The 26,347-nt window shown below is 41.2% G+C and overlaps 2 long non-coding RNA genes across 2 annotated transcripts in view; one reads left to right on the forward strand and one right to left on the reverse strand.

The window, feature by feature from the left end:
• The window catches only part of LOC113883264, a 112,447-nt gene that overhangs the window by 53,844 nt on the left and 32,256 nt on the right, over window positions 1–26,347 (reverse strand). The window lies entirely within an intron of this gene.
• LOC113883269 lies at window positions 4,688–8,434 on the forward strand. Its single transcript, XR_003508613.1, has 2 exons — window positions 4,688–6,598; window positions 8,216–8,434. It is a non-coding gene; the product is annotated as an uncharacterized LOC113883269 (long non-coding RNA).

Here is a 26,347-nt window from a genome sequence, read left to right on the forward strand (position 1 = left end):
TTTATTATAACTATGTTTAATCATGACCTGTCATTAAATGATCTGAATAGAAAAAAAAATCATACAATCCATGGCCTCCTCAGATTTTCTTAACTACTGTAATGGAGAATGAATACTGTGGGACTAGAGGCAAGTACTGACCAAGTGTAGTGTATGTTTTTATAGATTTTAGTAAGCTTTCTGTGGCCACTCTTACGACTCTGCACAGACATGAGGAGTAGGACAGATGCTGGGACAATGGAAGGGTTCGTAGTTCATTTTCAAAAAGGGTCCAAGCATTTGCTGCTAGAAATGGTATTTGGGGAAGGGAAGAAAGAAACTGTATTGGGAAGATTAAATTCTGAGGAGATTTGGAAAATTCCACAGCATCATAATTTAGAGAAGGCAACTTAAAACCTTTGTTAGCAAAGTGAAAGTTGAGTGTTACTCTCTCAGTCAGGTCCAATTCTTTGCGACCCCATGGACTGCAGCCCACCAGGCTCCTCAGCCCATGGAATTCTCCAGGCAAGAATACTGGAGTGGGTTGCCTTCCCCTTTCTCCAGGGGATCTTCCCAAACCAGTGATTGAACCAGGGTCTCCTGCATTGTAGGCAGATTATTTTTTTAACCAGCTGAGCCACCAGGGAAGCCCTTTGTTAGCAATATAGGTGATACCTCCAGAGAACTCTTAATCCTCTCTTCCTGGCCAGGTCCTCTCAAAGGAGTTCTAGACTTTAGGGTCCTGGTTGAATGAAAATTCAGTCCTTGCTTAAATCATCTGGACTCAATTTTCTTCTTTTAATAGTTAACTAAAAACGTTTATATGTAGATTTAACTTATACACTAAAACAGTTTAACTCGGATTACCTCCTTTGAACTTTCTGCTATTTTATCCATTTTTAAATTTCTATCTTACCTTTCAGCTTTAAAATATGGTATTTGACTTGTTTGTTTAGAATCACCTACACCTTTTCTTTCTACATTTCAGATCTGCTTTTGAAATCTTCTCCCTTCTTTTCTTTTTGTATTTATTTGTTTTTAATTTTTATTGGAGTATAGTTGATTTACAATATTGTTTGTTGCAGCAAATTGCATCAGTTATACATATACATATACCTACTTTTTTTCAAGATTCTTTCCCATATAGGCCATTACAAAGTATTGAGTAGAGTTCCCTGTGCTATACAGTAGGTCCTTATTAGTTACCTATTTTATATATGCTGATAAGTCACTTCAGTCGTGTCCGACTCTATGCGACCACATAGACAGCAGCCCACCAGGCTCCCCTGTCCCTGGGATTCTCCAGGCAAGAACACTGGAGTGGGTTGCCATTTCCTTCTCCAATGCATGAAAGTGAAAAGTGAAAGTGAAGTCGCTCAGTCGTGTCCGACTCTTAGTGACCCCCTGGACTGCATCCCACCAGGCTCCTCCGTCCATGGGATTTTCCAGGCAAGAGTACTGGAGTGGGGTGCCATCACTTTCTCCAATTTTATATATAGTAGTATGTATATCGGTGGAGAAGGCAATGGCACCCCACTCCAGTACTTTTGCCTAGAAAATTCCATGGGTGGAGGAGCCTGGTAGGCTGCAGTCCACGGGGTCGCTAGAGTCAGACACAACTGACCGACTTCACTTTCACTTTTCACTTTCATGCATTGGAGAAGGAAATGGCAACCCACTCCAGTGTTCTTGCCTGGAGAATCCCAGGGATGGGGAAGCCTGGTGGGCTGCCGTCTATGGGGTTGTGCAGAGTAGTACACGACTGAAGCGACTTAGCAGCAGCAGCAGCAGTATGTATATGTCAGTCTCCATCTCCCAGTTTATCCCTCTGCCCCTATATCCCCTGGTAACCATAAATATGTTTTATATATCTGTGACTCTACTTCTGTTTTGTAAATAAGTTCATTTATACTCCTTTTTAAGATCCCACATATAAGCAATATCATATAATATTTGTCTCTCTCTGTCTTAATTCATTCAGTATGACAATTTCTAGGTCCATCCATATTGCTGTGAATAGCCTTATTTCCTTCTTTTCTCTGACTGAATAGTATTCCATTGTATATAGGTACTACATCTTTATCCATTCCTCTGTTTATGGACATTTAATTGCTTCTGTGTCTTGGCTATTGGAAATGGTGCTGCAATGAATATTGGGGTGCATGCATCTTGCTGAATTATGGTTTTCTCCAGGTATATACTTAGGAGTGGCATTTCTGGGTCATATGATAGTTCCACTTTTATTTTTTTAAGGAGCCTCCATACTGTTCTCCATAGTGGCTGTGACAATTTACATTCCCAACTATAGTGTAAGAGTCCTCTCCTTTCTAAATAAAGTTTTCTTTAGTAATGGTCTGTTGGTGGGATATTCTGTCAGTTTGTGTTTAAAACAAAATCCTTACTTCATTCTTGTTCTTGAAAGATAATTTCACTAAGTATACAATTTTAAATCAATAGTTATTTTCTCTCAGTGCACTGAAGATATTATTCTACTGCCTTCTGCTTTTGTTGTTGATTTGAGAAGGCAGTTACCAATCTAATTATCCTTTTTTCATAAATAATCAGTCTTGTCTCTCTGGCTATTTTTAAGATTTTCTGTTTCTAGTGTTTTTTGGCCTAATCAACATGTGACTGGTTATGGATTTCTTTTTACTTATTCACATTAGAATGTGTTGTGCTTCCTGAATCTGTGGATTTTTCATTAATTATGAAAAACTCTCAGGCATTAATATGTCAACTATTTCTTCTCCCCTTTAGCTCTCTTTTGAGAATTCTGATTGAATGTATATTAGACCTTTTCATTCTGTCCTACATACTGTTTAAAGCCATCTTTTGTATTTTTCACCTTCATCATTCTGTGCTCTCTTCTGGGTAATTCCTTCCAGTTTATCTTCCATTTCACTATTTTTCTCTTTAGTTTCCTCTAATCTCTTTCCTTTGAGTTTTAATTTTAATTAATAAATATCTGTAAGGTATTCATTTTTAAAAATTCAATTTAGTTCTTTTTCAAATCAGTATGGTCACTGGCAATAGTGTCTTGCTCTTACTGCTATACAATTTCCTCTTATTTCTTTGGATATATTAAATGTACTAATTTTATACTTTATCCCCAGTAATTCCAATATCTGAAGTCTTTATGGGTCTGCTCATTCTCACTTGTGGTTTCTTATCTCCTTATATGTTTTGTAGTTTTTGATTGTGAATTCATGTTTGGTAAAATGTCACATTATATTGATGCCAGTCAAGAAAAACATTTCTTGCTCCTTCTCCTTACCTGTCCTGTTCTCTCCATAGTAACTCCACATCTATATACATACACACAGCAGCCCTGGAGGATCCAAAAAGAATAAGTGATCGAGGGAAGAAGGAATGGAAGTGCTAAGTGGGAAAATCTAGACAGTATATGTATTTCTCTCTAATGCAAACTTCTAGAGTAAAGTGATCCTACAATAGGGGAGAGCAAGAAGTCTAATTTTACAAATTGTGCAGTTTGATCATTATAAAAGAATCATCATTTGAATTACAGAACTAAAACTATTTGGGTGAGTTGAAGGTGAATAGAATGCCATGTATTATTCAACAGTGACCAAAGAAAGTATGGATCTAGATTTCATTCATGAAGCAAGGAAGGGCTTGACCCATAGGGTTAGAATTAGGCAGTTGTGGGGGAAAAATCAACTATTTAATGTTTTAACCCTACTGATTTCCATTTGCTTCATGTAAGAGTCATATTTTAAAAAAAATCTTTAGTAATTTATTTATTTTTGGTTGTGCTGGATCTTCATTGCTTTGTGGACTTTTCTCTAGTTGTGGTGGGCAGGAGCTGCTCTATACTTGCGGTGCACGGGCTTCTCGTTGCCATGGCTTCTCCTGTTGTTGAACACGGTCTCTGGGGTGCACAGGCTTCAGTAGTCGTGGCACATGGTCTCAGTAGCCATGGCTCCCGGGCTCTAGAGCACAGGCCCAATAGCTGTGGCACATGGGCCTGGTTGCTCTGTGACATGTGGGATCTTCCCGGATCAGGGATTAAACCCCTGTCTCCTGCCTTGGCAGGTGGATTCTTTTCCGGTGAGCCACCAGGAAAGCCCCCAAAGTCAGATTTTTAAATCCATTCAATCCAAGAAACAAAGAAGTAGGCTGATTTCAGGCTCTGAAAAAAATCTTGGCAGAGGCATCCTAATAATACTCATCATACCATCTAGGTGAGTTATATTTTCTGCTGAATTGGTCTTAAGCATTTCCTGAGTGTTTATCAGGTGGCCTGAGGTGACTCACCAAATATGGCAGGAGGTGTAGAGGGAGCTAGCAAGTTGCTCAGAGAAGGGGAGCGAGTTAGCCTGATACGCCATCTAGTGGCACACATCTAAAGGAGCGTCTCAGGTGCTAACTTTTCAGGACTCAAGGTAGAATTGATGCTTTTGAACTGTGGTGTTGGAAAAGACTCTTGAGAGTCCATTGGACTGCAAGGAGAGTCAACCAGTCAATCCTACAGGAAATCAGTCCCGAGTATTCATTGGAAGGACTGATGCTGAAGCTGAAACTCCAATACTTTGGCCACCTGATGCGAAGAACCAACTCGTTGGAAAAGACCCTGATGCTGGGAAAGATAGAAGGTGGGAGAAGAAGGGGATGACAGAGGACGAGATGGTTGGATGGCATCACCGACGCGATGGACGTGAATTTGAGTAAGCTCCGGGAGTTGGTGATGGACAGGGAAGCCTGGTGTGCTGCAGTCCATGGGGTCGCAAACAGTCAGACATGACTGAGCGGCTGAACTGTGCCTCACGTTGTCTAAGAGATGTATTCTTAAAACACTGTGTATGAATTCACTTTTGGCAAATTAAACTAAGTGCATTTGGAGTTCTTTATGTAGAAGTGATAAGTCCTTGTATATGTTTTGCAAGTTTAGATCTTGCCATGTTATATTTTCAGGGCGGACTTCTGTGGCTACAGAGTTATAGTGAAGTCAGTTTACCATTAGCAAGCAAAAATTATATCATTGAACTGTGCAACCAAAGGATCTAAATAGTCTATTCCCTGGCTTTTGGGTGAAAAACATTTGAATCAATATTTCTCTCTCTCTCCTTTGCTTGTTCACTTGCTCTTGCTCTCACTATTTTACTGTCTCTAAAAAGCAAGTAGAAAAAATTCCATAGTCTCTTACATGAAAACACTTTTTATAAAAAGCAATCCTTGCTCTTAAGACATGTTTTCTTGTATTTTGTATTTGTATTTGTATATGTATCTTGTGAAGCAGCCTAGCACTAATGTTTTCTTGGCTTGTTTTGGTTTTTCATGAGATGTTCAGTCTCCAGTAGACCAAAACCAGAAAGAGAGAGAGAGAGATGCCAACTTCTATTTAGCACTGTTTTTATAAAAGCCCTTTGTTCAACTGAATGAATCCATTTATAATGGACATTACTGCCACCCCTTCTCCCCCATAACCTCTATGGTCCAGGCAACTGGCCTTTCTTATTCCATCATGCCAGGGAGACAGCCACTGAAGTTCTAGTTGAAGTTACTTTCCTTTTGCAGAGGTATTAGTAAAAAATCTTCTGGTGGAAAATAACAGAAAGCCATCTCAGACTAGCTTAAGGTAAAAAAAGGAAGAGAGGGAGGCTGTTTATCAGAAAGACCCTGGGATAGATCACGGGATGGAAGAACAGCTGTAGGAACTGTGGGTAAATCTGCATTGTGATGTATTCAGATTCTCTCTCCATCTATCACTCACATCTATTTGGCTTTTTATGTCTATATTTTTCCCATTGAGGACAGACTTCTCTACAAGGCAGGAATATATCCAAAAGCAATTCAAGAGTTACAATTTTTCACCTCATGTGGCCCCAGAGAGATGAAGGGCCTTCCTCATGGGAATGATCCTGGGGAAAGGCTTGACTAAACCATCTTGAGTCATGTGCCCATGTTTGAGCTCATCCTTGCGGCCAGACAGATGGCAAGTCCATTCCAGAGAGATGGCAAGTCCATTTTTGACTAGAAAGTTGAGATTTGGTGACGGACTGGATCATGGGATAAGAATATTTCTCCAAAGGAAAGAAGACAGTGTTATTAACAGAAGTGGGAAAAGGGATGTGGGGCAGATGGGACACCAGAATGACAGGCATGCACTGCTGCATCCTGAAAATTTCTTCTATAGTCATGGAGCCTTGAAAACCCCTCAGGCATAACATCGTATGCAGGGCAGTAGGGAGGCTGTTTGCAATTCAGTGAAAATCCCGTCAGAGCCTTCCACATACTGGTGTATCTCCTTGGTTACCCTCTACTCATTCTAAATTCAGAAATCTGTCTCTGGGTCACTGCCTTAGTGAAGACGTTTCCTCTCTGTCCTGAGTTAGTCTAATATTCCCTCTTTATTCTTTCCTGCTTCCCGTGTTGTCCCCCTAATAATTCACCTTCTCCTTTGTTGTCAGAAATTCTAGCTAGTTTCAAGAGAAATACTTGATGTTGGGCAAAATGCCTTCTTTCCTCTCCAAGTTCCGCAGAGCTGGGGAATTCGAGTCTCTCTATGCACTTTCATTCTTTTCTGTACCAGCAGGAAAGGAGAACTAACTGGATTACTGAGAATCCCTGAAGCTCACCGCGCCACAATTTATGCATAAAGGTAAGTGTTCGCAGACCACACACTCTTTTCTGGTCCCACTTCCCCTTCCGTCTCCTGTTCTCAAGATGCCCAGCACCTCTGAGCTTCCCTTCCCCGTGGGGGGGCGGCACACGTGGGCAGAATCAGCACCAAGCACCTCCACCTCAGAGCACGGCTGTGTTCTCACACACATTCTCTCACATTTGTCCCTCAGAGCCCTCATTGGAATTCTACTCATTCTGGGTACAGGTAAACAGGGTTGTGCCTCTCCAGACCTCTAAGGCTGCTAAGACATTTGTTGATATTTGTACAGCTATAGAAAATTTATTGAAGTATGTTATCTATACAAACAACTTTTACTTTATATTATGTAACTTTAAATATATCTTTTCAAAAAATTTATTGCTTCCAAGCCACCAATATCTCACACCCATCTGACCATAGATTTGCATTTCTTTTCCATTCCAGCATTTGATACAGAAATTGAAACAGAATACTGAACCAAGTGTTAACAGATTTAAAGCAGCAGGTTCTTGAGGGGAAAATACATTTATTGAGAGATGTTGCCTCAAGAAAAGTGAATGCCATGTCCAAGATCTCCCCATGAGGAGAACTTGGAGTGCACCCATAGAGATTCTTCAGATTTAAATAAGTCCATTAAACAAAGGTAGATTTTCACAGTGATCCAAAATCTCATCACTCAGAGCAGACCATGGGCATTTTCAAAAGGAAACCTCTTCTCTCGGTGTTTGAGGGCTCTTGTGTCTACTTTCAGTGCTTCCGAAGGAAAAATCTTCAATAGCTGGCAAACAGCTCTTCATCACAGCAAATGTATCTCTCATTCCAAGAAACACATGTTTTTCTCTCAAGGAAATTTGAAACAAACAAAAAAAAGTGTTTTAAATTCTTGACTTAAGGAGACCTGGGTTTGTTTTATATATATAAAGCTGCCAAATGCTCCTCAGAGTATAAGAAAGAAAAAAGTCTACCCAAAGACTCTCACTGTCGGAACTGTAAGGGATAAAAAGGAGCTAGTCAAGTCTGGCTTGTAGTGGAAGGCAGCCTGACACCAGGCAGTGCTGGGAGGGTAGGGTGCTGGGCACTGGGCTGTGTGCCAGTGACTGGCGGGACCAGAGCCCCTGGATCCAGGGCAAAAAATAAATCAGCCAGCAAAGTTCATCTGAGAGGGAGAGCCCAAACACTCTCACACAAGCCATGTTACACCTTGATGATGACCCTCGGTTACAAAAGTCCAGATATGCAAATATTTCCTAATCCAAAAACTAAAATAAATAGTTCAGTTAAAACCAAGATCCCTGGCAAGATCAAAGTCTGACTTTGTCACTCCCTGCTGAAAACTTTTCTGGCTCTCCACAGTCTTCTTGGCATAAGGTCAAGTGTCTTAGAAAGTACACAAGGCTCTGTGATCCAACCTCTTCCTGCCATTGCAGCTTCACTGCCAGTTTCTACTTAGACTTCTCTTTTTTCTTCTTCTTTGCTGTGCTCTCACATGCAGAATCATTTGTAGGACTCAAATATACTGTGTTGCTTTGCATCTGTATTATAGAATGCCTTCTTCCTCCTCCTTGGGCACCTTACACACATTTTAAGATTCATTTTGGTTGTCACATCCTCTAGGAATCCCTGCTCTCATCAGGCTGAGCTAAGAGCCCCAGATCCAAGCTTCTCTGGCAGTGTTCATCCTGTTACTGCAATCAACGTGAATTCAAAATGATTCCTTTTTGTGCCTGTCCACCCACTGAAATGCAAGTTTTTTGAAAGTATGCTTTTCCTGTCTCCTTCAAATCATCCTGGTATGTGGTACACAATAAATTTACCAATGTTAGTTGAACTAAACCAGAGTGAGCTCATGATATTCTGAAAGCTCTGAATGCAGAAGGGCTGGAAAGCAGTTACTCTCATGCTGGTTGAATATGCCCAGACCTTTACATATCCAGGTCACAGCTCAGCCAGGACAGATGATCTCGGTCACCTTGAGGCTTTCCTCATAGCCATATGCTAAAACAGAGGTTTGAAAACTTCTGAAAGGGACTTGCCAAGAAACTAGTCTCTTTCTCAGTGACATGTAAGCCTAGAGATGTTTGGAGGGCAGGAGATGGGGATTGTGTTCACCTATAAGCCATGGGTGACAGGCCAAATATTTTGGAGGTAGAAACACCTGATGCTACATATTGGCTGCCAACTTCAGCTTTTCACTCCAATTGAGGATTTATATCCATGGAGGATTTTTCATGCTATTGTGACTGAGACATGAAAGAAGCAGCCAGTCTCAAGGCCACAAGATGTTTGTGTGTGTCTCTATCAGCACCTAGACCAGTCATTACTATCCCCAAGCTCATGAGAACCACGAAAGATTATAAGCTGTGTATCCAAGACAGAGACAGCAGGGTTGGACAACTCAGGAGGCCTGGAAGACATCCTGTCCAGGTTGCGGGGAAGATGAAGCCTGAGGTGCCAGAGAAATCTGCTCAGTCATTGACTGGCTCTGGGTCTGCTCCCTTCCTCTCCACCGTATCCGAGCCTCAGTTTCTTTTAGTTTGAAAGGCAACAAATTAGTGTGTTATGTAGAATATATCAGTGGTATGAGCACCCCTTAACCTCTTTCTCTTTCAATCTATACCAAATTCTGAACAGCCAGCTCAGTGTCTGCAACTTGTGCTATAAAACAAGGTAATGAGTGAAGCATTCCCTGGTGGCTCAAAGAATCTGCCTGCAATGCAGGAGACTCAGGTTCGATTCCTGGGTCAGGAAGATCTTCTGGAGAAAGAAATGGCAATTCACTCCAGTATTCTTGCCTGGAGAATTCCATGGAAAGAGGAGCCTGGAAGGCTACACTCCATGGGATTGCAAAGAGTCAGACATGACAGCGACTCTGAGTGAGGGCAGAACCTAGAGAACCCTGGCCTGGCTTGGTGGGTTCACGTGGAATGAACAGAGTGTGGGAGAAAAGACAGTAAAAAAAATGGTCAAGATGAGCCAGGAGATTTTGGAGAGGGGAGAAAGAGTTATAGGTTATTAAAAGATATTGAATAGAGTTCCCAGTGCTATACAGTAGACCCTTGCTGTTTATCTATTTTATGTAGAGTAGTGTATGATGGACAGGGAGGCCTGGTGTGCTGCGATTCATGGGGTCACAAAGAGTTGGACATGACTGAGTGACTGAACTGAACTGAACTGAACTGATACCTGTTAATCCCAGACTCCTAATTTAGCCCTTCCCCTTTGGTGATTATAGTATTATTTTCTATGTCTGTGACTTTATTTGGATGACAAAAATATGCTATCTGAGACTGATGAGTCCAAGCAACCCTGGGAGAGAGTCAGAGAAGAAGATACAAAAGAAAACTCTTGCTGGTCCTCAGTTTCTGTGTCTTAGAAACCCAGTTTTTTGGACTGGAGAATGATCATAAAAGATTCTAAAACTGTCTCTCTTTTGTGAGTCAAGCCTCTGATATTTTCAGAAACCAGGCCTTGAATACAAAAAACAAACAGCCTGGGCCTAAGGGGCAAAAGCAGCCTTTGTTCAGGATGAGGGACATAAGGGAAGAGAACCAACAAGAAAAATGTGATATCTTAAGTGGCACCTGCTGTCCAGGGAGACTGATTTTGGGTGGGCAGCTCTTTTGCTTTTGATTCTTTGAATAAGAAGATTTGAATAAGCAGCATTGTTCAAAAGCTGCTCACCATTAGCTACAGATGAAGAAGCTATTTGAAGAAGTTCTTGGTTAACTTTTGTGATACTCCTGGAGCACCCAATGACTACAAGACCGATGTGGGTCAGGAGAAAGGGAGCAGGGTTTATGCCAAATCATAGGTGCGGCTGCCAGGAACCTAAAAAACTCAGGACATGAAACACCTGGGCACTTGCCAATTAGCTTGCATCGGACACATGGAGTCTGAACTCCCAGTAGTCCTAGATTGTATACCCCGTGCCCCCTGCCCCACTACAAGCCATCAACTCCAATTGCTAAGGACAGAACGTGGCCAAACAGATCAGACAAAGCTATGAAGCTTCATTTCTGACTTTCGATCTATTTTAGATGTGTTCCATCTATTTTTTTTTTTTCTTTTTTTTCTTTGTCACATCACGCAACTTGCAGGACCTTAGTTCCCCAACCAGGGTTGAGTCTGGGCCACCACAGTGAGAGCACTGAGTCCTAACCAGTGGACTTCCCTCCACCTAGCATTTATACAATTTCTTTGTAAGATTTCTTTGGTGTATTGTCTTTGAAAAAATCAGAGTTAACGATTACTACAAAGTATAATAAAGAAGGTAGGAAATTAGAAAAGAAGAAATTTTTTTACATTCCCTTAGAGAAAAACTGGGAGTTTTAACATAGGAGTAAAAATAACTTAGCACTAACCACATCAATCACTTCACTTTCACTTTCATGCACTGGAGAAGGAAATGGCAACCCACTCCAGTATTCTTGCCTGGAGAATCCCAGGGACGGAGAAGCCTGGTGGGCTGCCGTCTATGGGGTTGTACAGAGTCGGACACAACTGAAGCGACTTAGCAGCAGCAGCAACCACATCAACCCTAAAACAAAAGTCCTGCCTTTTCACCTGCTTTTTCTACCTGTGTTGATGGCCTCATCTATCCCAGTTAGTTAAGCTGAGTCCTAGGAGATCATCACAGACTTCTCTCACTCTTCCACCCTAGCACGGAGGTGATGTCCAGGTCCAGAGTCAGACTTCTTGGATTCAAATCCCATCCTTTCTATTTTCTAACTCTTTGGATTTAGGCAAGTTATGGAGACCAACATCTTCCCTGAGCCAGATACCAGACTTGTGCCTAGCAGTCCCTGACTACAGGGCTACAGGGGCACTCACAGCACACTACTGACATCGCGCCCATCAAAACCCTTCGAGCCTTGTCATCTGTGCTGTCAGCTTTGCTCTCCATAGATCACTTTTCACGTGGAGGCTTCAAACATCTACTCCAGTCATATGGGCCTCCTTTCAGCTTCTTGAACCATCTTATTCTTGACTTTTCTTCATCTTTAATATCTCATCTTGAATGTCCTTTCTTTGGAGAAGTCTTCCCAGTCAGCCTGTCAACCTAATTCCTTTCATGGAACATAGATCACCTAATCAACTTGAGTATTTATTGGTTACTTCTTAATGGTGTCTCTTCTCCAGTAAGAGAGAATGTAAACCAACATGGAATATAAGCTCCATGAGGACAGGAATCTTATATTTTCTTCAATTATCACTGGAGTCCAACACCTTTCTGGGAATTGCATCCTGGGCAAATATTTGTTTAAAGAATTAATATAAAAACACTGAACCATAAGTGAAGTGAAGTGAAACTTGCTCAGTCATGTCCAACTCTTTGCAACCCCATGGCCTGTATAGTCCATGGAATTCTCCAGGCCAGAATACTGGAGTGGGTAGATTTTCCCTTCTCCAGGGGATCTTCCCAACCCAGGGATGGAACCCAGGTCTCCCACATTGCAGGCAGATTCTTTACAAGCTGAGCTACAAGGAAAGCCCAAGAATACTCGAGTGGGTAGCCTATCCCTACTCTAGGGGGATCTTCCCAACCCAGGAATTGAACTGGGGTCTCCTGCATTGCAGGCAGATTCTTTACCAACTGAGCTATCAGGGAAGCCCAGAACCATAAGGATGATGCTATTTAAAACACACACTTGATGATATACCCTTTAACTGTCCTATTCTGCCTAGGAATAGAGCACTCAAGTAAAAGAACCAGAAAATATTAGCACTATTGTTAATACAGATCTCATTTCATAGATGAGAAACCTGAGGCTTGACTTTTTTGTAGATAGCTGTCCAGAGCAGCTCAGCAGTGTAAAGAATCTACCTGCCAATGCAAGATACGTGGGTTCACTCTCTGGGTCAGGAAGATCCTCTGGAGAAGGAAATGGCTACCCACTCCAATATTCTCGCCTGCAGAATTCCATGGACAGAGGAGTCTGGTGGGCTGTAGTCTATGAGATTGCAAAAGAGTTAGACATGACTTAGTGATTAAATAACAATAACAGTCCAGAGCCACACAGCTTGTTAGAGTCAACAGTGAATTGATTTGTGGATTCCCTCAAAAATATCCCTGTATTCTAAACCAGATCCTGTGAATGAAACTTTATTTGGAAAAAGAATCTCTGTAGATGTAATGAAGTTAAGGGTCTCAGGATGAGATTATCCTGAGTTATCTGAGTAGGCTCTAAATCCAATGACAAATTTAAGAGACAGAAGAGAAGATGCAGAAAGATAGAAATGAAATCCAACTGAAGAAGGAGGAAGAGACTGGAGCTGTGCATCCAAAAGCCAAGGAACACCTAGAGTCATCAGAAACTGAAGGGTCAGGGAAAGGTTCTTTCTTAGAGCCATCAGAGAGAGCACGACCCTGTAGACAGACTGACTTCCAATTTCTGGCCTTCAGAACTAGGAGAGAGTAAGCCGTTTTTTTAAGCCTTCAACTTTGTGATAGTGTATTAGTGCAGCCACGGGAAATTAACACAGGGGAGGGGCCTGGCAAGGAACTACCAGCCATACTTCTTAACCAGTGTACTTTCCATGAGCACCCAGTTCCCCAGGTGACTATGAGGAATTACAATATAATCAAGTTCCAGATGACAACCCAACCATTAGCCCCCAAGTCTAAAGACACAGATCTCAATCCCAGACAAAACCCCAAAAGCTGAAACCTAAACAGGGAATGTCTGAATTCTGAATCCAGGGAAAGTTGCCTTTTAAACCATGAAGGGAGGGAAAGTCTGGGCTCTAAAAGTGTCCTGCCACTCAGTTATTGATGGACAGGCCTTGTTTCTCATGGGACCACACTTCTCCCTGACCTCCATTCCAAGAATGGATGCATCAACATTTTGCTCAGGTCCACCACCAATACAAAGCCCATCTCTGCACAACTATGCTGAGCAGAGGTCCCTCTTTCAAGAGTCTTCTCCATACTTGAAGTGGGAGAATGCGCTCAAGCCAAAGGTGATCAGTTCTTTTCACCAGCTCATTAAACATGTCAACCATCACATCGAGTCTTTACCAGGCAGTCAGTGTTTACAGAGGGATTGAAATCCAATTCTCCTTGTGTAATAATAGCATTTCACAAAATTCCACGTGGAACATCTGAATCAGATCAGATCAGTCGCTCAGTCGTGTCCGACTCTTTGCGACCCCATGATTCCCAGCACGCCAGGCCTCCCTGTCCATCACCAACTCCCGGAGTTCACCAAGACTCACGTCCATCGAGTCAGTGATGCCATCCAGCCATCTCACCCTCTGTCGTCCCCTTCTCCTCCTGCCCCAAATCCCTCCCAGCATCAGAGTCTTTTCCAATGAGTCAACCCTTCACATGAGGTGGCCAAAGTACTGGAGTTTCAGCTTTAGCATCATTCCTTCCAAAGAAACCCAGGGCTGATCGCCTTCAGAATGGACTGGTTGGATCTCCTTGCAGTCCAAGGGACTCTCAAGAGTCTTCTCCAACACAACAGTTCAAAAGCATCAATTCTTTGGTGCTCAGCCTTCTTCACAGTCCAACTCTCACATCCATACATGACCACAGGAAAAACCATAGCCTTGACTAGACGGACCTTTGTTGGCAAAGTAATGTCTCTGCTTTTGAATATGCTATCTAGGTTGGTCATAACTTTCCTTCCAAGGAGTAAGTGTCTTTTAATTTCATGGCTGCAATCACCGTCTGCAGTGATTTTGGAGCTCAAAAAAATAAAGTCTGACACTGTTTCCACTGTTTCCCTATCTATTTCCCATGAAGTGATGGGACCGGATGCCATAATCTTCGTTTTCTGAATGTTGAGCTTTAAGCCAACTTTTTCACTCTCCACTTTCACTTTCATCAAGAGGCTTTTTAGTTCCTCTTCTCTTTCTGCCATAAGGGTGGTGTCATCTGCATATCTGAGGTTATTGATATTTCTCCTGGCAATCTTGATTGCAGCTTGTGTTTCTTCCAGTCCAGCGTTTCTCATGATGTACTCTGCATATAAGTTAAATAAACAGGGTGACAATATACAGCCTTGACATACTCCTTTTCCTATTTGGAACCAGTCTGTTGTTCCATGTCCAGTTCTAACTGTTGCTTCCTAACCTGCATATAGGTTTCTCAAGAGGCAGGTCAGGTGGTCTGGTATTCCCATCTCTTTCAGAATTTCCCACAGTTTATTGTGATCCACACAGTCAAAGGCTTTGGCACAGTCAATAAAGCAGAAATAGATGTTTTTCTGGAACTCTCTTGCTTTTTCCATGATCCAGAGGATGTTGACAATTTGATCTCTGATTCCTCTTCCTTTTCTAAAACCAGCTTGAACATGAGGAATTTCATGGTTCACATATTGCTGAAGCCTGGCTTGGAGAATTTTGAGCATTACTTTACTATCGTGTGAGATGAGTGCAATTGTGCGGTAGTTTGAGCATTCTTTGGCATTGCCTTTCTTTGGGATTGGAATGAAAACTGACCTTTTCCAGTCCTGTGGCCACTGCTGAGTTTTCCCAATTTGCTGGCATATTGAGTGCAGCACTTTCACAGCATCATCTTTCAGGATTTGGAATAGCTCAACTGGAATTCCATCACCTCCACTAGCTTTGTTCGGAAATCTGAATAGTGCTTCTCAAACTTTGTTGCTATTGTTCAATCGCTAACTCCTGTCCCACTCTTTGCAACCCCATGGACTGCAGCATGCCAGGCTTCCCTGTCCTTCACTACCTCTTGGAGTTTGCTCAAATTTATGTCCATTGAATTAGTGATGAGTTGGCTAGCTAAGTATCTCATCCTCTGCTGTCCCCTTCTTCTTTTGCCTTAGTCTTTCCCAGCATCAGAGTCTTTTCCAGTGAGTTGACTCTTCGCATTAAGTGGCCAAAGTATTGGAGTTTCAGCTTCAGCATCAGTTCTTTCAATGAACTTCAGGGTTGATTTCCTTTAGGATTGACTGGGTTCATCTTCTTCCAGTGCAAGGGACTCTCAACAGCATATATTGTAAGTTTAAATGATGTGGGTTTCTTATTAAATATGCAGATTCTAATTCAGTAGGTCTTGCTGGGACCTAGGATTCTGCATTCTAATAGGCCAGGTCACACTAATGCTGTCAGATTTTGAATGGTCCAGAGTAGCAAGAAATAGAGACAGTCCTTGCATTGTGCTTTGACAAGTGTGACAAGTGACCATATTTGCAGCTCCTACAGATCTGTTTGCATTCTACTTTCATAGAGCTTGTCCCAAATAATTCTTCCTCTTTCCCTAGACCACATGTCTATATTCACAGGAGTGTCAGAGAAAGGGGAAAGACAGCTGTGTAGGAAAAGTTTGTGCATGCTGAGTCACTTAGTCATGTCTGACTCTTTGGGACCCAATGGACTATAGCCTGTCAGGCTCCTCTGTTCATGGAATTTTTCAGGCAAGATTACAGGAATGGGTTGCCATTTCCTAATGCAGAGAATATTCCCGACCCAGGGATTGAACCCATGTCTCTTTCGTCTCCTGCACTGGCAGGTGGATCCTTTGCCACTGTGCCACCTGGGAAAAGTTTATTGATATATAATATATACTATGTAAAACACATATCATAAAATGTGAACATATATTCATATAAAATAATATACATGTACATGAAATATAATAAATGAAAGAATATAAAAAATGTTTTAAAAATCTAAAAGTTTAAAATCCCAAAATGTAAAGTCCAAAAATGGAGAAATATTTTATTTTCTGAAACCCAGTTTCTTCTTACGGACATTTTTTTAGCATTTGTCTTTATTTGTCTGCAGCAGATCTGATGTGTGGCACACAGGATCTTCAGTCTTCGTTGTAGTGTGCAAGATCTTCTAGTTGCAGCGTGAGCACTCTTAAGTTGTGACACGTGGTCTTGTTCCCTGACCAGGGCTCAAACCTGGGCCGCCTGCATTGGGAGTGTGGAGTCTTAGCCGAGGACCACCAGGGAAGTCCCTATGGACAAATACTTGAGGAGACAGTAAAGAGACTTATGACTCATCTTGACTGTATCACTCTTGTCAACTATAAGATGGCTTTACATTAGGTTACCTCCTCAATCACAATTTACACATAGTCACATGATGAGAAAAATTTGGTTTGCAAGTAAGTGTTCATATTCCTTCAGACTGTAAACAATCGTCTTTCCATCTTCATATCCTTAACACTACACACATACTAGGTGTTCAACTATTTGTTGGGAAGAAAAATGAATGTCTTTGGCATTTAAAAACATGACCTTTCATCATGTTATATTATGCAAAAGTGATAAGACAAACTCTACCTGCAAAGAATCACACTTGTGCCCTCCCCAGGCAGAAGAAAAGGTAGAAAGGGCAAAGTCATGTAGGTAGATAACAGATAAAAATCAGTGAGCACTGAGGATTAATTGCACACACGGTGGGGTAGGGTGTGCTTAGAGCCTTCTGGTTGTTAAGCCTCTCCAGATTATTGGCTCAAATTTGGGCAGGAAGGCAGTTCCAAGGGCCACTTCAGGCCAGAGTGGGAAGAGAATGAAGAGAAAGGAGTAACTTGGTGGTGGTGGTGGGGTGGGGGGACGTGTAGAAAAGACAAAGACACAGGAAAACTGTAGAGTGGGAGGGAAGTGAATGGAAGGAACAAGGAGCCTTAGAGGACAATAAAGCAGAAAGATTCCTATTTCAGCCTGTTAGTTGAGCACCATAAAATCTTCGTCCCCAGCCCATACTCTCTCCTGAACCCCAACTGCTTTGCTTTCTAGACATATCAACCCTGAGGACAACAGACTCTTCAAAGTTGATAAGCATAACACCAAATTCACCTTCCTCTGCCCTGACTCAGACCTGCATCTCTTATTGGGTTTGTTATACCTTTAATCTAAAAACTAAAGGCATCCTTGACTTGTTTGCTTTCACCCTGCCACACAATCCTGACACTAGCTAGACAAGTTACATTTAACAGGCTAGGTGCACATTCTTCCACAAGGCTGTCCTTACTTTAGATTTCAGCTACATGTTCAGGGGTTACTATGTCACATGCTAAAGAAAGCTGAGCACCGAAGAATTGATGTTTTTGAGCTGTGGTGTTGGAGAAGACTCTTGAGAGTCCCTTGGACTGAAAAGAGATCAAATCCTAAAGGAAATCAATCCTGAATATTCATTGGAAGGACTGATGCTGAAGCTCCAATACTTTGGCCACCTGATGCGAAGAACTGACTCATTAAAATAGACCCTGGTGCTGGGAAGACTGAAGGCAGGAGGAGAAGGGGATGACAGAGGATAAGATGGTAGGATGACATCACCGACTCAAAGGACATGAGTTCGAGTAAGCTCTGGGAGTTGGTGATGGACAGGGAAGCCTGGCGTGCTGCAGTCCATGGGGTCAAAAACAGTCAGACATGATTGAGCGACTGAACTGAACTGACTGATGTCATATGCACTTCTGACCAACTGGCTATAAATTGGAGGGTCTCCCATGACCTTTTCAGATTTGATCATTTGCTAGAATGACCCTCAGGAAAGTGCTATGCTTCTGATTACAGTTCATGATAAGAACATAAAAATCAGGACCAGCACAAAGAAGAACCGCAGGTGAAGGCCCTAAGTGTGAAGTTTCTGTGTTTTCAGGATGCATCACCCTCCCAATACATCAATGTGCATCACTAGCCATAAAACTCACTAAAGTCTCAGTGTCCAGAGTTTTTACTGGTATTAGGGTTTCGTTAGAGAGGCATTGGTTGCTGGATTCCTTGGCCATGTGATTGAAATAATTCTAATCTCTCTTCCCCTCCCCAAAGTTCAGAGGTCTAGCATATATCACTTGGCTCAAAGCTTCAATCTCCAAACTGCATGACTGGTCCTTCTGGTGTGGCCAGTCCCTATCTTGAAACTTTCTAGGGGCTCACAATGAGTCACCTTATTAGCATAACTCAATTGTGGTCCAAGGGCCCCACCATGAATAATAAAGACACTACTGTCACTTGGGAAATTCCAGATTTCAAGATTACCTGTAAGAAACTAGGGACAAAAGCCAAATTCTTCATTGTACAAGAGACCTCCGCTGCCAGTCCATTACTAAGCGGTGCCAATCTCCATCCTACATATCTTTTCAATAGAGCTCCCTCATTCCATCCCTACTCTTTCAGGTCTTTGTAGGCGCTTATGTGACTTCCCTGGTGGTTCAGATGATAAAGCATCTGCCTACAATGCGGGAGACCTGGGTTCAATACCTGGGTTGGTAAGATCTCCTGGAGAAGGAAATGGCACCCCACTCCAGTACTCTTGCCTGGAAAATTCCATGGACGGAGGAGCCTGGTAGGCTGCAGTCCATGGGGTCGCAAAGAGTCGGACACGACTGAGCGACTTCAATGTCAATGTCAATGTATGTGGACTATAGCCATAGTCTCCTAACTGGTCACCTTACTCTCTCACCAAGCCATCCTTTGCTCTACTATCAGAATTGTAATTATAAAAACCCACTCAGATATGCAGATGACACCACCCTAATGGCAGAAACTAAAGAGGAACTAAATAGCCTCTGGATGAAGGTGAAAGAAGAGAGTGAAAAAGCTAGCTTAAAACTCAACATTCAGAAAACGAAGATCATCGCATCTGGTCCCATCACTTCGTGGCAAGTAGATAGGGAAACAATGGAAAGAGTGACAAACTTTATTTTCTTGGGCTCCAAAATCACTGTGGATGGTGACTGCAGCCATGAAATTAAAAGGCCCTTGCTCCTTGAAAGAAAAGCTATGACAAACCTAGAGTTCAGTGTTTGGTGTTAGTCTCTCAGTTGTATCTGACTCTTTGTGACGCCATGGACTGTAGCCCACCAGGCTCCTCCATGGGACTTTCCAGGCAAGAGTACTGGAGTGGGTTGCCATTTCCTTCTCCAGAGGATTTTCCCAACCTAGACAGCATATTAAAAAGCAGAGACTTTGCCAACAAAGGTCCGTATAATCAAAGCTCTGGCTTTTCCAGTAGTCATGTATGGATGTGAGAGTTGGACAATAAAGGAGGCTGAGTGCCCAAGAATTTATGCTTTCGAATTTTGGTGCTGGAGAAGACTCTTGAGAGTCCCTTGGAAGATCAAAGCAGTCAATCCTAAAGGAAATCAACCATGAATATTCACTGAAAGGACTGATGCTGAAGCTGAAGCTCCAATACTTTGACCACTTGATGCAAAGAGCCTCCTCATTGGAAAGGACCCTGATGTTGGGAAAGATTGAGGGCAGGAGGAGAAGAGGATGAAAGAGTATGAGATGGTTGGATGGCATCATCAACTCAATGGACATGAGTTTGAGCAACCTCCAGGGGATAGTGAAGGACAGGGAAGCCTGGAGTGCTTTAGTCCATGGGGTCACAAAGAATTGGACATGACTGAGTCCAACAACAAACCTAGGAGATTAAATCAAGATGGTGGCATGGAAGGATGTGTGCTCATCTCTTCCTGTGAGAGTACAGAAATTGCAACTAGCTATTGAATAATCATCCACAGAAGGGTGCTGGAACCCATGAAAAAAGATACCCCACTTCCAAAGACAAAAGAGAAGCCACAACAAGACGGTAGAAGGGGTGAAGTTATGATAAAATTAAATCCCACACCTGCTGGGTGGGCAACCCACAAACTGGAGAACAATAATACCTAAGAAGTTCTCCCACTGTTGTGAAGGTTCTGAGCTCTATCTCTAGCTTCCCAGCCTGAGGATCCAGTAAGGGGACTATAAATCTCCAGGGAATCTGACTTTGAAGGTCAGTGGGATTTGATTACAGGAATTCCACAGGACTGGCTGAAACAGAGACTTCACTCTTAGAGGGCACAAGCAAAATCTTGTGTGCACCAGGACCCAGAGTATTATCTCCTAGATGAAAGAACAAGATAAAACCCCAGAAAAATAAGTGGAGATAGTCAATCTTCCAGAAAAAGAATTCAAAATAATGATAGTACAGATGATCCAGGATCTTGGGAAAAGAATGGAAATGATGCAAGAAATGTTTAACAAAGACTTAGAAGAACTAAGGAACAAGCAAACAGAGATGAACAATACACTAGAAGGAATCAATAGAAGAATAACTTCCAGGATAAGTGACCTGGAAGACAGAATGGTGGAAAATCACTGCCACAAAACAGAATGTAGAAAAAAGAATGAAAGACATGAAGACAGCCTAAGAGTCCTCTGGGACAACATTAAACGTATCAACATTCACTCTATAGGAGTCTGAGAAGAAGAGAAAGAGAAAGGACCCAAGAAAATATTTGAAGAGATAATAGCTGAAAACTTCCCTGACATGGGAAAAGAAATAATCAACCAAGTCTAGGAAGCACAGAGAGTCCCAGGCAGGATATCCCCAAGGAGGAACATATTGAGACACATAATAATCAGACTGACAAAAGTTAAAGACAAGATAAAGTATTAAAAGCAACAAGGGAAAAATGATAAATAACATACAAGGGAACTCCCATCAGATTATCAGCTGATTTCTCAACAGAAACTCTACAAACTAGAAGGGTGGCATGATATATTTAAAGTGATAAAAAGGAAGAAGCTGCAGCCAAGTTTACTCTACCCAGCAAGACTCAGGTTCAGATTCAATGGAGAAATCAAAAGCTTTCCAGCAAGCAAAATTTAAAAGAATTCAGCACTACCAAACCATCTTTACAACAAATGTTAAAGGAACTTCTCTAGGCAGGAAACACAAGAGAAGAAAGAGACCTACAAAGAATAAACCCAAATTAATTAAGAAAATGGATCATACATATTAGTAATTAACTTAAATGTAAAAGGATTAAGTGCATCAACCAAAAGACACAGACTGGCTAGGAGGATAAAAACATGTGGAGGTATATACTTCTACTTAACACATCACTCTACTTAACCCCCTAAATTGTGTGTAATTATTTTATAAAGTGAAAGTCGCTCAGTCCTATCTGACTTTTTGAGACCCCATGGACTATACAGTCCATGGAATTCTCTAGGCCAGAATACTGGAGTGGGTAACCTTTCCCTTCTCGGGGGATCTTCCCAACCCAGGGATTGAATCCAGGTCTCTGTATTACAGGCGGATTATAATTGCAAGCCATAATGGAAACATGATTAGCCTAACAGTATACTGTAATTATCTTTTACCTTTTGTCTGGCTAATAACTGTGAAAACTTTTAATTCTGTGATTCAGTTCAGTTCAGTTCAGTTGCTCAGTCATGGCCAACTCTTTGCAACCCATGGACTGCAGCACGCCAGGCTTTCCTGTCCATCACCAACTCCCACAGCTTATTCAAATTCATGTCCATAGAGTCAGTGATGCCATCCAACCATCTAATCCTCTATTGTCCCCTTCTCCTCCTGCCTTTAATCTTTCCCAGCATCAGGGTCTTTTCCAATGAGTCAGTTCTTCGCATCAGGTGGCCAAAGTATTAGAGCTTCAGCTTGAGCATCAGTCCTTCCAGTGAATATTCAGGACTGATTTCCTTTAGGATGGACTGGCTGACTCTCCTTGCAGTCCAAGGGACTCTCAAGAGTCTTCTTCAACAGCACACTTCAAAAGCATCAATTCTTCGGCACTCAGCTTTCTTTATAGTCCAACTCTCACATCCATACATGACTACTGGAAAAACCATAGCTTTGACTAGACAGACCTTTGTTGGCAAAGTAATGTCTCTGCTTTTGAATATGCTGTCTAGGTTGGTCATAGCTTTTCTTCCAAGGAGCAAGTGTCTTTTAATTTCATGGCTGCAGTCACCATCTGTGGTGATTTTGGAGCCCAAAAAATAAAGTCCATCACTGTTTCCATTGTTTCCCCTTGTATTTGCCATGAAGTGATGGGACTGGATGTCATGATCTTAGTTTTCTGAATGCTGAGTTTAATTTTGTGATTATGTAACTAATATTCATTTTAATACCATTGTATCATGATTGGTTAAGAGAAAATAATTGACTTCTATATCACTAAAACAACCATTTAATGGAAAAACCTGTAATCACTTTTTTTTTTTTTTTCCTGTGGCTGCCAATCAGGCAGTTCTCCTTGGTCACTTTATTTATTTTTTTTAATTTTATTTTTAAACTTTACAATATTGTATTAGTTTTGCCAAATATTGAAATGAATCCGCCACAGGTATACCTATGTTCCCCATCCTGAACCCTCCTCCCTCCTCCCTCCCCTACCCTCCCTCTGGGTCGTCCCAGTGCACCAGCCCCAAGCATCCAGTATCGTGCATTGAACCTGGACTGGTGACTCGTTTCATACATGATATTATACATGTTTCAATGCCATTCTCCCAAATCTCCCCACCCTCTCCCTCTCCCACAGAGTCCATAAGACTGATCTATACATCAGTGTCTCTTTTGCTGTCTCGTACATAGGGTTATTGTTACCATCTTTCTAAATTCTATATATATGCATTAGTATACTGTATTGGTCTTTTTCTTTCTGGCTTACTTCACTCTGTATAATAGGTTCCAGTTTCATCCATCTCATTAGAACTGATTCAAAAGTATTCTTTTTAATGGCTGAGTAATACTCCATTGTGTATATGTACCACAGCTTTCTTATCCATTCATCTGCTGATGGGCATCTAGGTTGCTTCCATGTCCTGGCTATTATAAACAGTGCTGCGATGAACATTGGGGTACACGTGTCTCTTTCCCTTCTGGTTTCCTCAGTGTGTATGCCCAGCAGTGGGATTGCTGGGTCATAAGGCAGTTCTATTTCCAGTTTTTTAAGGAATCTCCACACTGTAATCACTTTTAAAAATCCAGATGCACAGTAGAATTATCTAGGAAATTTTTGAAAAATACAAATGCCAAGATACTGTTTTTTTTTCCTCCAAAGCTCCAGAGGTAATTCCAATGAGCAGTCATGTTTAAAAACAAATGGACTATATGATGACCTTTACTTTTATCTAGTTTGTTTCATTTTTTCTATTTCATATTCAATGCTCCCATTTCATTAGTTTATGTTTTCTAATTTCTCCATTTCTTTTTGTTGTTGTTCTTTCTCAAGGCTTTATCAAGTGTAGTAGAAAAGCTTTTGTATATGTATGTGTGTGTGTGTGTGTGTGTATATATATAGAGAGAGAATAAGTATAATATATGTATTTTAGAAAACTTCTGAATTTTTGCCTAGCTAAAAAATTTATGACATTTTGAGTCTCCTTGTTTGACTTAACATAAATAGAATACTAGATTTGTAAATTTATAGTCACTCAAAACTTTGATACAGTTCCATTTATTCTGGCATCTAGTACTACTGATAAAAGTCTAGAAAATTTATTATTTTAGTGATTTGTAAAAAAACATTTGAATGAGAAACTTCTAGGGCTTCCCTCATAGCTCAGTTGGTAAAGAATCTGCCTGCAATGCATGAGATCCTGGTTTGATTCCTGGGTCAGGAAGATGTGCTGGAGAAGGGATAGGCTACCCACTCCAGTATTCTTGGGCTTCCCTTGTGGCTCAGCTGCTAAAGAATCCACCTTCAGTGTGGAGACCTGGGTTTGATCCCTGGTTTGGGGAAGATCCCCTGGAGAAGGGAAATGCTACCCACTTCAGTATTCTGGCCTGTAGAACTCCATGGACTGTATAGTCCATGGGGTCACAAAAGAGTCAGACTTGACTGAGTGACTTTCACTTCACTTCACCTCAGAAACTTCTAATCCAATTTTGAAAATATAAAGAAATATTATGTTGAAAAAAACAGGAAATTAACATGTGATACAGTATATTTCCGCCAGCAATGTGGGAGACCTGGGTTTGATCCCTGGGTTGGGAAGATCCCCTGAAGAAGGGAAAAAGGCATACCCACTCCAGGATTCTGGCCTGGAGAATTCCATGGAATCTATAGTCCATGGGGCCGCAAAGAGTCAGATACGACTGAGCAATTTTCACTTTTACTTTCACAGTATTATTAACTAAAGTACAGATTTTGTTCAAATTTCAGAAAATTTTATACTACTGTCCATTCTCTTTTCATTTCTCTTCTGTTACAAATATTTTCTAATTTTCCTTGTTATGTCTCCTTAGAAACACCCATTATTTAAAAGTGGACATTTAATTTCCAAATACATGGGGTTTTTGAAGTATCTTTATATTAATTTCTCATTTTGGTATTAATGTCTCATTTAAATGTTTATTTCTCTGCAATTGCTCTCTGTGGTTTTTTAGTCTTTTAACCTTCTTGAGGCTTTCAATAGCTCAATCAAAGATCTTTCTGGCTAAATCAAAGATTTCTGAGGCTAAATCAAAGATCTCACATTGCACTTGAAAATATGTGGGTTATTTTCAAGTATCTTTTGATATTGATTTCTAACATAATTTACACAGTTATAAGAGAACAGCCTGTGTATACTTCTTTTACATGTCTGGATATGTTTCTGTGTCTCCTGGTTTACAGTCTATGGGAACTTGAATAAATTTGTACCCTTCTGTTGTGTGAAAATTGTATAAATCTTAATTATGTTGAATTGGTTCATAGTGCTTTTCAGGTCTACTATATCCTTCTACTTTTCTGTCTATTCATTCTATTAATTTTTGAGAGTTTGATATTGAAACTCCAACTAAAAACCTTAATTTATCTACTTGAAATAATAATTGGTATAGGGGAACTATATGTAACTTTGTTCTGTATTTTCCAAGTCTCCTGTAAATGTGTCACCATACTTTCATAATTAAAAAAAAATTAATTAAAAAATAAAACCCCAATCTGATCACATTCATTTTTTGCACAAAATCTCTCAGTGGCTTCCAATTGCCTATAGCAGCACTGCCCAACAAAAATATAATGTGAGCTGAACACATAATTTTAAAGGTTCTAGTAGCCACATTTTTAAAAACTGAAAAGGAACAAGTGAAGTTAATTTTAATAGTGTACTGTATTTAACTAACCTATCCAAAATACCAACATTTCAATATGTATCTTTCTATTTTATACTATTTCCACTTTAATTTACATCAATGAAATAAAACAAAAAATTCTGCCCTTCAGTTGCACTGGACACATTTCATGTACTCAAGAGCCATATGGTTCATGGCTATCCTACTGGAATACTACAAGGTTAGCTTCCTGCCTGTGATATAAAGTCCTTCACATGCTGCCTCCTGCCTGCATTTCATCCTGCTTTCTCCCTTCCATCCCTCCTGCCGCCAACTCAGATACTTTCTTCTCTGACCACACTGAAGCACTTCCCTCAGACAGACCAAACTCTTTCCTACTTCACACCTTTACAGACACACACTTAACTGTCTGCCTTAAAACCTGTCTCTCTCCTGTGCCAGGAAATGTCACATATGTTGTTGAATATTAAACCCCAACTTTGTCTCCTCTGTGAAGAATTCTCAGACCCTCCAGGCTGAGTCAGTCATGCTCACTGCTGAGCTTCGATGGTGATTTAATATCTCTATTTGAGCAAACCATATTTTCTGCATCAAAGATTGCAACTCATGATTTGACACATCAATTGACAACTAGGCAGACTATTTGAAAATCAATTTTGTGATTATAATACTTACCATGTTATATTGGTTCCAGTATAACATGGACTTCCCTGGTGGCTCACACGGTAAAGCATCTGCCTACAATGCAGGAGACCTGGGTTCAATCCCTGGGTCGGGAAGATCCCTGTAGAAGGAAATGGCAACCCACTCCAGTATTCTTGCCTGGAGAATCCCATGGACGGAGGAACTTGGTAGGCTGCAGTCCATGGGGTCACAAAGAGTTGGACACGACTGAGCGACTTCACTTCACTTCACTTCATGTTATATTGAAATTGTGTTTGTACATGCCTGGGTGGTTAGCTCCTCAAG

Source organism: Bos indicus x Bos taurus, chromosome 3, assembly GCF_003369695.1.
Source record: "Bos indicus x Bos taurus breed Angus x Brahman F1 hybrid chromosome 3, Bos_hybrid_MaternalHap_v2.0, whole genome shotgun sequence".
NCBI classification, from domain to species: Eukaryota; Metazoa; Chordata; class Mammalia; order Artiodactyla; family Bovidae; genus Bos; species Bos indicus x Bos taurus.